At 38.6% G+C, this 14554-nt stretch overlaps 1 protein-coding gene across 1 annotated transcript in view; it reads left to right on the top strand.

The window, feature by feature from the left end:
- Positions 1 to 3647: 3647 nt before the first annotated feature.
- The window catches only part of LOC105265925 (carboxypeptidase Q), a 74084-nt gene continuing 63177 nt past the window's right edge, over positions 3648 to 14554 (top strand). The window contains exon 1 of the mRNA XM_011303752.1: positions 3648 to 3701. The gene's annotated coding sequence lies outside the window, so the exon portion shown is untranslated. The remainder of the gene's footprint in view (positions 3702 to 14554) is intronic.

Genomic DNA, 14554 nt, shown 5'->3' with positions numbered 1-14554 from the left:
ACCCTTCATTTTCTTTCCCTCTATTTCCCCCGACGCGAACTCAGTTCATCTGAATCACCCTGATACATTTCTAGCACTATTTTTTCCCCGTAAGAAACTTCTCCGTCTTCTATTCCATTTGCCATTCTATTATTTCCATTTCTACTCTCCATTCCAATCATTTTTTTCCATTTTTTTTTCATTTTTTTCCATTTTTTTCCATTTTTTTTCCATTTATCGAAGAGAAATTATTTTTAAAATTATTTCCGGCTTTTGCATCATTTGATAATTTTTATGATGAGTAATTTTGTAATAACAAGCATTTCCTTCTCTCCCATAAATTAAAAAATCTTTGGAAAAACAGAGAAATTGATTTATTTAGGGGTATAGATCCTGAAATAATTTTTTCTGAACGAAAAACTATTAAGTTATTTTCTCATGTGCCATCTCCACATCCCTCTGTACATACTAATCGCTTAAGTGCTCTAGAGCTTCTTTCCTTTCAGCGGGGCCCTAAATCCAGGAAAAAAATGGACGAGGGGTGTGAAGGGGGTTGAAGAGAAAAGAAAAAAATTAAAAAATCGTGAAAGTGGAGGGTGAAAGTAAAAGACGAATGACAAAAAAGGAGAATGGGTTTGAGACAACTCGAGTGTGAGAGCAGACGAGGGGGTGAGGGGTTGTAGAGGGATGGAGTTGGAAAAAAAAAGAGGTTGAGAAAAGCTGGGAAACTTGACCCCCCAAGTGAGTGTAGTTGGGAGTAACTTTAGTCGGCGGGAAACGAGGTAACAGCCTCCACTGGAACAAGTTTAAACAAAGTAAAGGAGTATAGTGTTACGATTTACTCGGGTATATTAACAAAACCAGAAATCAGTCTAGATTGTTTAACATTAAAGTCACACAAGCTGAATAAGCAAGTTGTAATTCGGGGGGATGTAAAATTATCACCAAGTCACGAGACTCGAGAGATATATCTAAAGCCCTCATAGAGCGCAGGTAAAACGGATAGAGAAATAAATGGCAGGATGAGTCTGTAGTTTCCACTTTGTCTTTTTGTACGAATTTTTTTTTTTTTAGTGACAAATGTCGCGTTTCTGAGGCATGCGGGGGAAAAGAGCCAGAGGTAAAAACAAAGCGCGTTGTCTTGTTTTTACTCTTGTTCGTTGTTTTTCCGTGGACCATTTATGAATACCTCGCGATAACTCAGGAAAGAGAGAACGTCTGTACCAGGGTGTGCCTTTTCTCGTTATGTGTGTTTTACATTGCCCTCCAACATCTTTCTCCTCTATCTCCAGGTCCTCATCTGTCTTTTCACGCTCTTTTCTCAGTTACTGTCAAAGACATACACAAGCCTATTCCATTTTGACTGCAAAGAGAAGAGAAATTACAGCAAGTTATCCTCCGTCTTAATCTAAATTTAAAAAAACATCAATTCTACTGCTTTGTAATTTTTTTGAAGAGTTTTCCCTTTATTTTAACGGATTATTTCAGTTTAAATTCCGAAGGAACGACTATAAATGATTTTGGCGCTCAGTCATTTAATTTGCCATAATGCAAGCGAATGCAATAATTTATTAACACTGTGATATTCTTAAACACAGTTATTATGATGAATAACGATTTAGTCATTTCCTCTGGTAAAATTCAGGGATCAACGCTTCATAATTATAATTAATTCACTCGATTGTAAAACGATTTTGTCCATCTTATTTTTAGTTAAACCTTCAGCCTCTTCTGGCATCAACCAGAATAGGAACGACAGTTTTATGCAATCCAACCACCAATGGAACACTGAAGGATTGTGTGATACCATAGTTGAGTGCAGATCGTTCTCATCCCCATCTAGAACTTCCTCATTTCCACCCAAACCTCTGCCACTGGATTGGAGAAGGACAATCTAACGTCTTTCACGGTATCCAGAATTTCCACTGGCGGAAGTTGAACTACCACCCAATGGTGCCCTAACTTTCCACCCCATATCCACCCCCTTCAACCGATTTATGTCGAAATTGTTGGAATAGTTGGTGCCACACTCGGCATCCATTCGACCACTGTTTATTGCATACCGATATTCCACTGGAATACTGGAGATTCAAACCTATAATCTCCAGCAACTCAGCAATAGTCTTCATATTCGCGAATAGTTCCATCCCGTCATTTTTTTGAATCCCGGAAAAAATATCCCAGGGACAAAATATCCCAAAACGTGTTAAAACTCTCTCAATTTAATTATTTTTTAATTTAATTATTTTCTTCGTTGTCTATATTTTCAGGGGCTCTAATTTTCCTATGGTCAATCAAATTGGATGGGTTTTACGTTTTGGGTGTGTGGGCTATTTTTTCCGGGGATATTTTTTCCGCCTACCCATTTTTTCACACGTCACCACGAAATGTTGATTAAAATGTGAAATCCTGTCATGCCATTTTTTTTACTCCTTGTCTCTTACCTCAGGGCGATAATTACATTAGATACGGGATAGGATGAGATTTTCTGTTCTTTCGTGATAAAAGTTGGAGCTGTGTCGTCCATTTCATTAGACTATACGTTTTTAATTAGTTCCGGGGTTAATTATTCGGAGTTTGATTTTATAGTTGTCGTGAGGTGGCGAGATATTTTCGTTCTATCGTTTTCAAGAATTTATTTTGTTGTCGACGGTATGAATATGAGGGTATGGAATTTGATTTCTTTGGGTAAACATTCAGAGACAACTTTTGGTTGTGTTTACGAACACTCGATTTCAGGAAATCGAAAAGGGAAGGCCTTCGGTAGTTGAAAATGTAAACAGAGGCCTTTGGTGTTGTAAGTGTTTACATCGATTTTTAGTCTGTATTCGGTACTGTTGGAACGTGGATCGTAGCATCAAAGTGATTTCTTGGATTGTTTAACTTGATTTAACTTGACTGAAGTCTGTTTAGTGTTTTACTGGGATTGACTGACCACTTGGTGTGTGAATTCGTACGCGATCAGATGAGAATAAATAGACTGAAATTACCTGGAAATGTTCACATGAATTTTTAGTTGAGGTTTGGGGTTAGTACATGCCACAGTCGTGGGATCAAAGTGATTCTTAAATTTTTTTACCTTTCTGAAATCCGTACAGTGTTTTCCTGGAATTGACTGGTGAATTGATGCGTCAATTTGTGTGCCAACAGATGAAAAAAATGGACTGAAGTGAACTGTAAAAGTTTCCATTAATTATTTATTAATTATTGGCAGGTGCTCAGGGCTTGTGTTTTCTGTTTTTCGGGCTTGAATAGCCACTCGCCCAGACTATTACAAAAAAACTAATTAGTAAAAAACAATAGACTCCAATTAAACATAAATCATACCATTAATTTTTTATCGGTGTCCAGAATTTTTGAAACGTAGATCCCGGGATCAGTTGCACGTCGATTTTTAAAAACTCGCCTGAAATTCGCGTTGTGGTTCAATCGGCAAATGACGTGAAGTTGACTGCAAGTATTTATCGTAATTTGTATTCAGTGCTCTCGGGACTGTTGGACGTAAATCGCTGGATCAAAGAGATTTTTCAGTTTTTTTTAATGAGTGACGAGTGAAGTGCAGGTGTTTTGTGATGAGTGAGTGTTCATTTGGTGATTTGTGTGTGGATATTCGGTGGAAAATTAGTGACGAGGAGTAAGTGAGGCAGCGGTTTTTAATGGGACTGTCAACAATCAGTGGACCTGGAGGACTCCTGGGGATGTGAACGAGCTTGTCAACACCGGTAAGTACAGTTTGAATAAATCCTAATTGCTCGGTTTACCCGGATTATTCAATAATAATCAACGATTTCCGCAATTCCCCAGTGATTTTTAACACCAATTTTCCGGTATTTTCGGTTTTTACCGAATCTCCACTAACGAATAAACGCGTTATACCGGAATATTCTCGGGGAGAGAATAAATCGATTGATTCCGTTAATGATACCGATATCCTGGAATTATGGAGCCCGGGGTATTGCGTATTGGTGCGATGAGGATCAATCCGACGGGAAGTCATTAATTATCGGAATTTAGGAATTTTTAATTAAATGAATCGATTAATTAGACAGGCTAATTCGGGGGGACTGCAAATGCATCAAATTCTATTCTCTAATTTTTTTTTGCTTAAATATTTATGATGATTTTCACAATCTCATGAAGTTATAACACAAATTTTTCTTTTTTTTTTTTAAATACCGACGAATCTGAAAATCTATTGGTTTTAGGAGAAATTATGAAGAGACCTTTTTTGGCGGGAATTTAATGAACACCAAAAAAGTCCTTTACCATTTTCACCTCGAACCAATTATTTTCGAGATAAATCGAATTTTTAAATTCAACTCATTCCTCGGCATTTCAAATTTACCGGTTAATTACGGGGGAATCCCCCAATTTTCAAAGACATGGATTCGATTTTTTTGTAATAAAAGGCAACGGTACCATTGCCAAATTCCACAGGGATAAAAAAATGGATGCCGGGGAATTATTCCGGGCCATAACTCAGAACGCCAAATTCCCGCGGATCATTAACCCCGGATATCCAACAATTTCTCACAGACATAACCTGAATATTCCATGAGAAAGCTATACTAGATCGACTGGGGGCTCGGAGATAAACTCGATGAGACAGGTGACAAGCGAGAATAGGTTATGAAAAGCCTCTCATATCGATTGCTGTGTGTTCTCGATTCGCTGCTCTCGAGGTGTATTGACGAGTCATTTCATTCAATCCAATAACCCGTATCAATATTTTAAAACAATTTCCGATACGCAATGAGACGCCTCAAGACTTGTTCATTCGATAATTCTGAATGGCCCAGTTATCTCCATCTGGTGCACTAATTGATCGATTAGATTCCATCTCGTTGAGAGGATTAGCCGGAAAATGGTGGAGTATCGGATTTCAATTCGATACCAGTAAACTCGGTATTAAAACAATAAGAACATACGATCGTTGGGGATCTAGTCTCTTTAATCGAGAAAAGCCAGACTTAACAGAAATATTTCTTAGGAATTTTTTTAATGAAATTATTACAACTACAAGTACTGCTTTTCAATTACATTGTTTCTTTTTTTAATTTTCATCAGACAATTAAATGCAATTAGATCTCTTATTTGAACCAAAATTCTTCCTGTTCTTCGGTGAAGAGGTTCTGGAATTTGGAATCGTTAGGGACTCGAGATAAATTATTCCTTTGTTTTTTTTTCTAATCTCATGAATAAATGAATTGCTTGTAGAAGGGGTGAATCAGATATCGACAGTTAACCAATTTTTTTTTTAACTTTTGGAATATAAATCTTTGACGTCCATCATCGTCGACCGGTGGACGTGACTGCTGTGACATTTTTTGGGGTAAAAATTTGACTGTCATAAAAATGATATTAAAAAAAAACTAGAAAGTTGAAACGTTTTACCCTTCGGTCATCCCGTCAAAACGTCGAGCATTGTAACTAGAGGAGGAAATAGAACTTCAGTTTAACCGTTAGAACATTTCAGACAGACTCTTGCCCCGGAAAAATGATTAATTATTAGAACTACCCAACTTTATATCTGCATATTTAACTGTCGAATCATTCACCCCTGAATAATCCGTAAAAATGTTTTTCATTCGAACTAAAACGTGAGTACACAGTCGTATTTTGAAAATAAACCGACATTGAAATAGCGAGAGATAATTTCAGATAATATCGAGGCAAAAAAAACAAAACAGCACAACGTGCATTCAACCATCAGAACGGGAAATACATTAAACTTGATGACTGCAATATCATCAATAATTAACAGTAAATTCCGCGGAACGAGTTGCTTTTTCCAAAACTAATTAATGAGTTCGGCAGACTTAATACAGTCGTTGAATAGATGATTAAAATATAATGAAGTAGCTATTCCTGTATAATTGAATTATTATCACCGCATGGATAATTACTGAAAAATTGGATACATCTGAATTAATACTCTACTACAAAATTAAAAAAGTTCATCAACCAATAAGCCGGATTAAATATCGATGAATAAGAAAAAAGTTCTTACGTTCTAATAATTCATCTCTCTTCAAGATAATAATCAATTTAATAACTAGTAAATTCTGTTATCCAGTTGGTGATTGTGAGATAATGAAGTTGCTACTATTGAACAATTAAAGAATTACCACGCAGATAATTTCTGGAACTCAGAATTAATATTATCGAGAATAATAATAATAATATGAATGAACAACAATAAACCCTAACAAAATCAATAAATTCCGATAATCCAGTTGGTGAATAGATGATTAAAACGTGATGAAGTTGCTACTGTTGAATAATTGCATAATTACTGTGACCCGGATCATTACTAAAGAATCAAGTAAATATAAATTAATGCTGAATAATCAATGATAAATAATGATGGAGTGGTCAATTAACGTGAACATTTGAGCCACTCGTTGCTTCTGATCTAATTACACCGACATGGTTTCTCAAAAAAAAATAGCTGTTGACACTCTTTGTCGAATCATTCCCGCAGATGCCCTTCCACGTTTGAGTAAAAATGAAAAATAATAATAAAAAGTAGACGAGTGTTGTGTGCCTCTCGCACAAGTGCGCTCTCGTGTCACCGGATCGGTAACTTAATAACAAGGCGAGCCGCGAGTTTCGCGCGCAGGGTAGCGGTTGTTTTTAATTAAATCAGCCCCAGCGTATCGACCAAGTGTCTCGTTCTCTCGTTTATTTACGTACACTTTTTTTTTTTCCACTCTCCCGCCTGTGTCCCTTTTATCCCTTGTTTCCGGCGCTATCGACGAACGACTATCTGGTCTTTTTATTTATCATCTGGGTATTTTTTTTTTTCGCTCGATGTTTCGCGGAGTCTTTCGCCGGTGTGTAGGAATTTTTTTTTTTTTTTCGTTGGCTATTTCTGGAGGTACATGTGACGCAGTTTCACGGTGTCAGGTTGGGATTCCCCGGGTGGCGGGAAAGTTCTGGAATTTGAAAAGAATTTTTTTCCATCATTCATTTATTATTGAATTTAGTTGGGAAAATTCAGGGGAATCGGCGGTGAATATTCATCTTTAGTGGAAATTACTCGAATGTTTTTTTTTTTTTTGAAAATTCTGGCGAAATTTCAATTAGCGGTAATCGCTTTTTCTGAGTTGGTTGGCTATTAATCAAAAGCGGTTCGCCTTCTTAAAAATATATGACACAGCTTACTTACCCCATCGGAAACAAGACGATACGACTATCCCAGTACTTCGATAACTAGTGTAAACTGGGCGGTTGGAGCTTAGTTGTGTAATAAAGTTAGGGATCAATTGGGCGTCGAAGTTGCCGATAAATTTCACTCGCTCTGTCTATACATTGGAAAACAAACCCCCCGTGGTGCTAGTTGAAACTGGACAGCGGTAGAGAAAAGCCGAATTTTCACTTATCCAACGAATTCAGTGAAGGGACGTAAAAATGACGAAAATGAATTTTTACGCGTTTGAAGGGACTAATTACATTAATTGGACTGTTATCACTAGTCATGACGTTTGTTCATTCGGTTTGATTGACCGTAGCGCCATTGATCCTCTGTTTATGAACCTGTATTCATTCAATTGACGCATTCAATCCGCAATTAATTCAATCATTCGGCGATTTCAACCGTCGAAAAATTGTTATTTCCAGTAAAACTAGAGATAAAAATTGAATTCAGGTGACACATCAATTAAACTCCAATCCGAATATTTTTCGAAATTAAAAGCCAGGGAAAAATAGGTGAAAATAGAGAGAAAAAACGATTTATTATCCTAGGGAGGTAAATACTTATCGCCTTCGATTTTGCTTACCACCCTAGGGCAATAAAAATACTCGGGGATGTTAGTCGGGCCTCGTAACACGAAGCAACATGTGCAACACGGTCTGAAAAAATTTTTCGCGACTTATTTCCGATAAAATATGTTCGCAAAATAATTTTCAACCGTTGTACCATAAATATCTCTCACCTGCGAACGAAAAAATCGTTGATAGATGGCGCTGCGGATCGTTGAAGGAATTTTCGAGGGAAAATGCACTTTGTCATTTCAAGCATGAAGGGTCAAGCCGGGTTATATTTGAAAGCCTGGATAAAGTAAGCAGAGAGTCCCCTCAACTAACGAGTGACATAGCTCAGGTGAAAGGCTTAAACCCTCGTTAGACGGCTAACAACCAGTCGTGTGTCTTGCGAATCGTCGATGCCTTCAGCTAAAATGTATTATACCAACGGTGGAGACAGCTATCGAGTATGTTGAGGGAAATCCCTTTCCCTTCTTGGGTACTTGAGACCCGTGAATTCAGTTTAAATGCCAAAATCCAGGAGACAATCCTTAACGAGTAGTTGATGTACGTGCGCGGTGAGACGATGGTTATTTTAAACACATGGAAATTACGGGGGATTGCACATGTGCTCGGGAAACTCTTGCGAATATCCTTGAGGCATTTGGGGGGGGTGGTAGGAGGAGGAGAAGGGGAGGGGGATTGAGGGGGTTGTTTGTCTCCTGGTGTGTCATTTCACGTAACTATTATAGTGAAGATGTGACGGTGAAATTGGCAGACAAGTGTCTACTCATTGTTTTAGGAAGTTTGGTGGGATGGGTGGTGGTTGGGTGGAGGGGGGGGGGGGGTTGAGTTGATGGATACTAAGAAGATTTAAGGGGGTGGAATGACGTGGGGATTTGTGAGGTTGATGATTTCGTGTTGGGAATTCGTGAGAATTGTTTTGATGGGCTTGAAGAATTATAATCACAAAGAGTATTGAATTATTTGGGGTGGATGGGGTAATAGTGGAAATTTTAGGGGTTATGGGACGATTTGGAGGGGATGTTAGAAATGAAATGTTGAATTTTCTAGCGGGTAAATTTGTTCCACGTCGCGTATATAGTTTACCAAAGCGTTTTCACTACCTCCAGTTGTCGTCTAGTATTTGTCCTCCCCTGTTTGCTGATCGCCCGAGCTACTTCACCCTCATCCCTCCACCGCAACCTGTTTCGTTATGTAACACCCACGGATTAGAGAGCAACATTGCCACTGTGTTGGGGTTGTCGGTGAATTCGTATACACTGGTATTTTCAACTCTCACTTGTACGGGGGTGCACACCGGGTACACATTTTGCCACTGCTGCCGTACCGTGGCAAAGCCACTGGGCGTTTCTTGGAGCTTCTAGGAATATCTAGACGGAAATTTGTATTTGGATGACATGTATATTCCATGGACACTGTTTGCGAGCCTGATGTATTCTGGTTTGAGGTAAAATACGGGGAAAAATGGTACTTCAGTCAAATCAACAGTTGTTTGACGGGAAAATGGTTTTTTTTTTTTTGAAGAACCCCTTCAAATTATTTGGCATGATTTTATATGAACAAAATTCATGGAAAAAAATCATTTTCTCCCCTAAATTTCCCAATCGGTTTTCTGAGTCGAGGGTGAAAGAATATATTTTTATTTTACTGGCCTGGGTGAAAAAAAAATTGTAATGGAAATATTTTTTCCAAATTTTTCAAAAATTTCGGGAAAATTTTTGAGATCACTTTTTTTATGAAACAAAAAAAATCGGAAGACAAAACAATTTTATTTTAGGGGAAAGAAAAGTGAGAGAACAACAGTATAATTAAAAGAAAAAATTATATTCCCAAAAATTCCTAGAAAATGATAAAAAAAAAATTTCGAAACAAATTTTTGAAAAATTTTTCAACATTTCTCAAAAATAAAAATGTTTTGTTTCCCAATTGTTTTTGTTTCAAAAGGAAAATTTCCGGAAAAGTTTTCCAGAAATGTTTTAAAAATTTGGAAAAAAAAATTTTTTTTTCCAAAAAAAATGTCTTTTAATCTTCGATTTAAAAAAAAAAATACACTCTCCCCGGAAATCGAGACAATATCAATTTCTTCTCATCCTCAACAATGGAAAAGATGACTGAGATTATTTGAAAAATCTATTGGACTTTCTCGTTCATTCTAATTAATTGAAGCAGTTTAACGTGAGGCCTTCGACTCAGGAATCACTCGCCCTTTGAATTTCAGTCAGTTAACCCCCATGAGCATAATATCAGCGGCACGAAACACCGAAGCGACTGACGCACGTTCGCCCTTCGGATGGGGCTGTGCACCTCGCAACTCCGTTGAAATCCAATTTCGAGGACGGAGCCATATGCTATCCTGACATTTTCCATGAGAGTGGAATTGAAAAATAGACAGGGGAGGCCTTTGGTAGCAATTCCCGAGGAACAATGTGAAAAATACAATTTCTTTGGTAATAACTCGTTGATAAATTGGTGAATGTCTAGTCGATAGCAGATAACCACAGCTACTGTCAATATATCGGTGGATTTTTTCGAGGTTAATTGCGAGTTGAGATGAGTTGAAATGAATTTTTGTGGTCGCAGGTGCGGTAACGTTGAAAAATTATTTACTCCCTTTATTCTTTCACGGTGAGGGGATATGGAATTTTTTTTCTAATGCTTCATCCTCCGAGGGCTTGAGGATGTGGGTCAACTTGTAGTGGTGAAAATATTCTTTTGGAGTGACTGACGAGTTGTTGCGTTACATGGGAGACAATTTTCTGGGTAAATTCATTCTCGTGGAAATGACTAGGTGTCAAGTTATTTTTTTAACTTGATTCAGGATAATTGATTGTGCACTGATGAGGGTAAACTCAGGGGTAGTTCTTCCTGGAATTGGTCATCGGTTCAGTTGTACTGGGTTGCATGAAAAAAATAATAAACGGGGGAAAAATGGCTGGGGTGGGTGGAGGGAAGTGAAAATATTGAATTTAGTTCAATCTTGCTTGAACACGCTAAGCTACTGTCCTTAAACCGTTGTGCATACCTTATATCTGCTTGTGGTATTTCAATTTTGACGAGGCGCCGAGTCGCATCGATCGCCTCTCCTTTCATTTTACATCCTGTTTTTATTATTTTCTTCTCATGCATTCAAAAGAGAATGAATGCGATCACACAGCTGGAGGAAGAATTAATTTTAGCGAAAGAAAATTGGCGGGTGATTTTTAAAAATTTCGGTACCCTTCAGCTTTCATTCAGTTTGATAACATTTCAATTGTAAATGTTCTATGAGATGGTTCATTATTTTTTCTTTAGAATTAAAAGGTAGAGGAGGGAAATTATGAATAAAATCCGAATGTGTGTTTATTATGGGAATTCTACTTTGCCGGGTGAAATCAATAATGCTGTATGCATTCGTGAAAACGAAATGAAATATAAAACTCGTCTGATGTTTCTCCACTCACCGGTTAAAAATAATAAAAAATTATTCTCTTTGACGTTTGTTAATAACTCGAATGTAAACAATGCACTTGTTAGTCCTCAAACAGCTTTGATTCGTGCACCAAGTTTAATCCTCGCTTTATGTATTTTACGACGATATAAATATCGGAGTGAAATTGTTAATAATCTTCATGGTCGAGGGGTAAAATCACGATATGTCTACTCTGAGGTACCATAAAATGGCGTGAGGGTGGAAAATTTCGTGTGGAAATGATGAAAATTTGAGAATTTCGGGGAAACCAGTGGTGAAGACGTAGGAATGGTCTGGCGCTAGATTCCGACCGCAATCAATATTTTATGAGTAATAAAAGGGTCGAGAGAATATCTCGGTCGCGAAAAAAAAAAAGTCATGAATTAAGTCAGAATGAGTCATACCGCCGACTCATATTATCAACAATAATTTTCGGTAATGAAGAGCAATTTTCCATTAATTTTTTTTTTCAAGGATTTTGTACTGAAGATAGAAAAAAAAATCTAAGAAGTAGAAGATTGTCATACGTATTCCTGTACTCGATTAGTGACACTCGGTTGAACGCAAATGTTTCAAAGACACTACCCTGTCTTTATTCCTCTATTCTCTCGGGCTATTTCAAGCCTTTCTCCCGTGGCGAGGCAACGACGAAAGATTAAAAAAAAAGAGGGAGGGGGGGAGGGAGGGGGGTAGGAAAAACCCGCAAAAGTGTATGTATAAATTGTCTGTCTCCCTGGGGAACGGCCCGATATTACCTTCCGCGTCGGAGAAAAATAAGAGACGCCGGGACTACGCCCCGTATATTTCTTCCGGCACTAGGAGTCGACCGTGAAAGTCCCAGTATAAATGTGACGTGTGTTCTATATTGAGATAATTTTTCCACTCTTCGTTCTCCCTTATGAGTTAATTATGGAATAAAGGGGAAATTTCTTTGCTTAACCCCACGTTTTGCCAACGGGAATTGAATTTTTAACGGTGAAAACAAATTTTTTATTGTAATTTTTTACTCTTTAAGGGAAATTATTAAATTTGATTAAATCTTTGACGTGCGTGTCGGGATGTTTTATTCGTGAATGATTTGTAAACGTGGAGGGAAAAATGTGGAATTGTGAGTTCGACGGGATTTTTAGTTGTTATTCGGGGGTTTGGGGGTGCGGAGGGTGAGGGGAGGGCCTGTGAAGGTTTTTGAGGTCTTGAAAGGTCGAGGGAAGGTCGAAGAAAGGTCTCAAAGGGTCACATCTAGATCTCAGCCAAACTAATAAACTGGGACCATTGATGAATAAAAAAATTTGGGTTTTTATCTCAGAGATTAGGATTTAAAGGTCATGCGGAGGTTCTGAGCAGGTCATAGGGACGTCGCGATTGAATCATATAACGAGATATATCGATTAACAGACTGAGTATTGAGTATTTATAGAGTATTTATCTCAGCTATTACCGGCTGAAGGTCATGCGAAGGTTCAGTGAAGGTCATGGAGGCCTTACGGGAGTTCGTGTAACGGAAATTTAAATATTCTCTTTGAAATGTGAAAAAATGAACTGAATCTCTTGCATATCGACTTTACTCTTTATCCCATAAACTCCTTTCCATGAAAATCTCACATACCCAAGTACCTCGCTGTTAAATCAAAACTTTTTCACCGCGTTACTCGGAAAAATGTTAATAATAACCAACCACCGGCTGAGATAACCAGTTTCATCGCAGCTTGGAACATAAGCCCCGCATTAACCAAAAATAAACTATCCAACGAAATAAGTAGACGAGGGTCAGCGGTGGTTTTTCATGAGAATCAAGGTGAATGGTGGGGGGTATAAACAGGTCGTATGACGAACCATCCCGCGCCGGAAATTGCGGTGTTATATGCACCCGACCAAGAAAGAACAGAGTTTACAGCAGGTGGTAGTGGTGGAAGGCGGTGGGAGGTGATGGGTGGCAGTGGGTGGCAGTGGGGGGGATAGAAGAGGTAGGAGGAGGGGGGCAGCATTGAGGGGAGGGAGTAAAACGGAGGGCTCAGAGGATTCAGGGAGGGCCTGGCGTGTCGACGATAGGCATAAGTCGCGTTATACTAACTCTGTAATATCCACTGTGTGTGCCAGCTTTTAATTATTATTCGAGTTTTCGTTGTTGCACGTGGGTGGTATTCTCGTCACGCGACCCGTCAATTCCATATATAGCTCATTCAAAGCTGCTATTTCACTCCTCTTTGGTGGATAGCAGTCACGACATGAGGATTTTCTGGGTGGCAAAAGTAGCAACAGTCGCGAGTACGAGTGTATAATTTGTTTTTAGAGTGAACGTTACGTTCATGTTTGATGTCTTTTCAGTCGCGTAAGGGTGGATATTGGGGTTGTGGGGATGGATGAGGGGTGGATATTTCTAGGGCGCGTGTTCTTGTAAAAATATTAGCGACTTGTCTGATGTGTTTAGTTGGGGGTGGAAAATACAAGAGCTGTTTGAAATACTCTGGGGTATAAGGGTGACAGGGGTAGGTGGACAGGGGGTAAGGGGCTGGTGGGGTTGTCAATGGGATGCCTTCGGGGTCTTGGAGATCGATTCGATCCTCACGCCGAGGAGAAAAAAACACATACGAAAAATTCACCAATATATATTCACCCGGATATGTACCTACGATCCCATGGTCTACGTGAATTTTTTCGTGGAAAAATGGTGGAGGTGAGATGCAACGCGACCTGGCATCGTAACGAGATTTCAGTCAGCGTCTTTCTGGAGTACCGTATATACACCTCAGATTGAATCTTACCGGAGGTGAGGGCATACATAAAAGAGCAAACAGATAGGGTATGAGAACGTGGGGGAGATCATTGAGGGGTGATCGAGTGATTTGAGCTTGTTGAGGAGTCACTCGAGATCGGAAGGGGCTTTTTTCGGGGGAATTGAGATTGGTTTCAAGAGGAAAATTTCACCGGTTCGAGTATTCCTTTTTTTTTTGTCTCTTCACCGTCATTTTTCCGAATATTTTCATTAATTTTATTTTATCGTGTGCCTAATCAATTACTCATCCTTCTATATTTAATCTCGTCATTTGTTTACGAGTTAAATAAACACAATCGTTTGGATCTGAAAACAAAAAATACTGGAATTACGGAATAACGTAAAATAGATTTGCGAATATTATGTTATCCGTTGGAAAATAAAGTAGAACTAAAAAATGATAATAAACCAATAAAGGAGATAGAACTGGCTTCACCAGCAATATCATTCGTGGAATCGATTTATCAATTTCATTTCCCGTGGAGTTTCACGGTGGTGGAGATATGGGGGGGGGCTGGGTTGGGGGGTATAGGGCTGAGGTAGAGCCGAAAGTTGTTTGCCTTATCGCGAAAAGCAAGGGA

The sequence above is a fragment of the Fopius arisanus genome, unplaced genomic scaffold (assembly GCF_000806365.1).
Source record: "Fopius arisanus strain USDA-PBARC FA_bdor unplaced genomic scaffold, ASM80636v1 scaffold00033, whole genome shotgun sequence".
In the NCBI taxonomy this organism is placed as follows: Eukaryota; Metazoa; Arthropoda; class Insecta; order Hymenoptera; family Braconidae; genus Fopius; species Fopius arisanus.
Note: the sequence above shows the minus strand (reverse complement) of the source record. Positions and strands in the feature narration are given on the sequence as shown.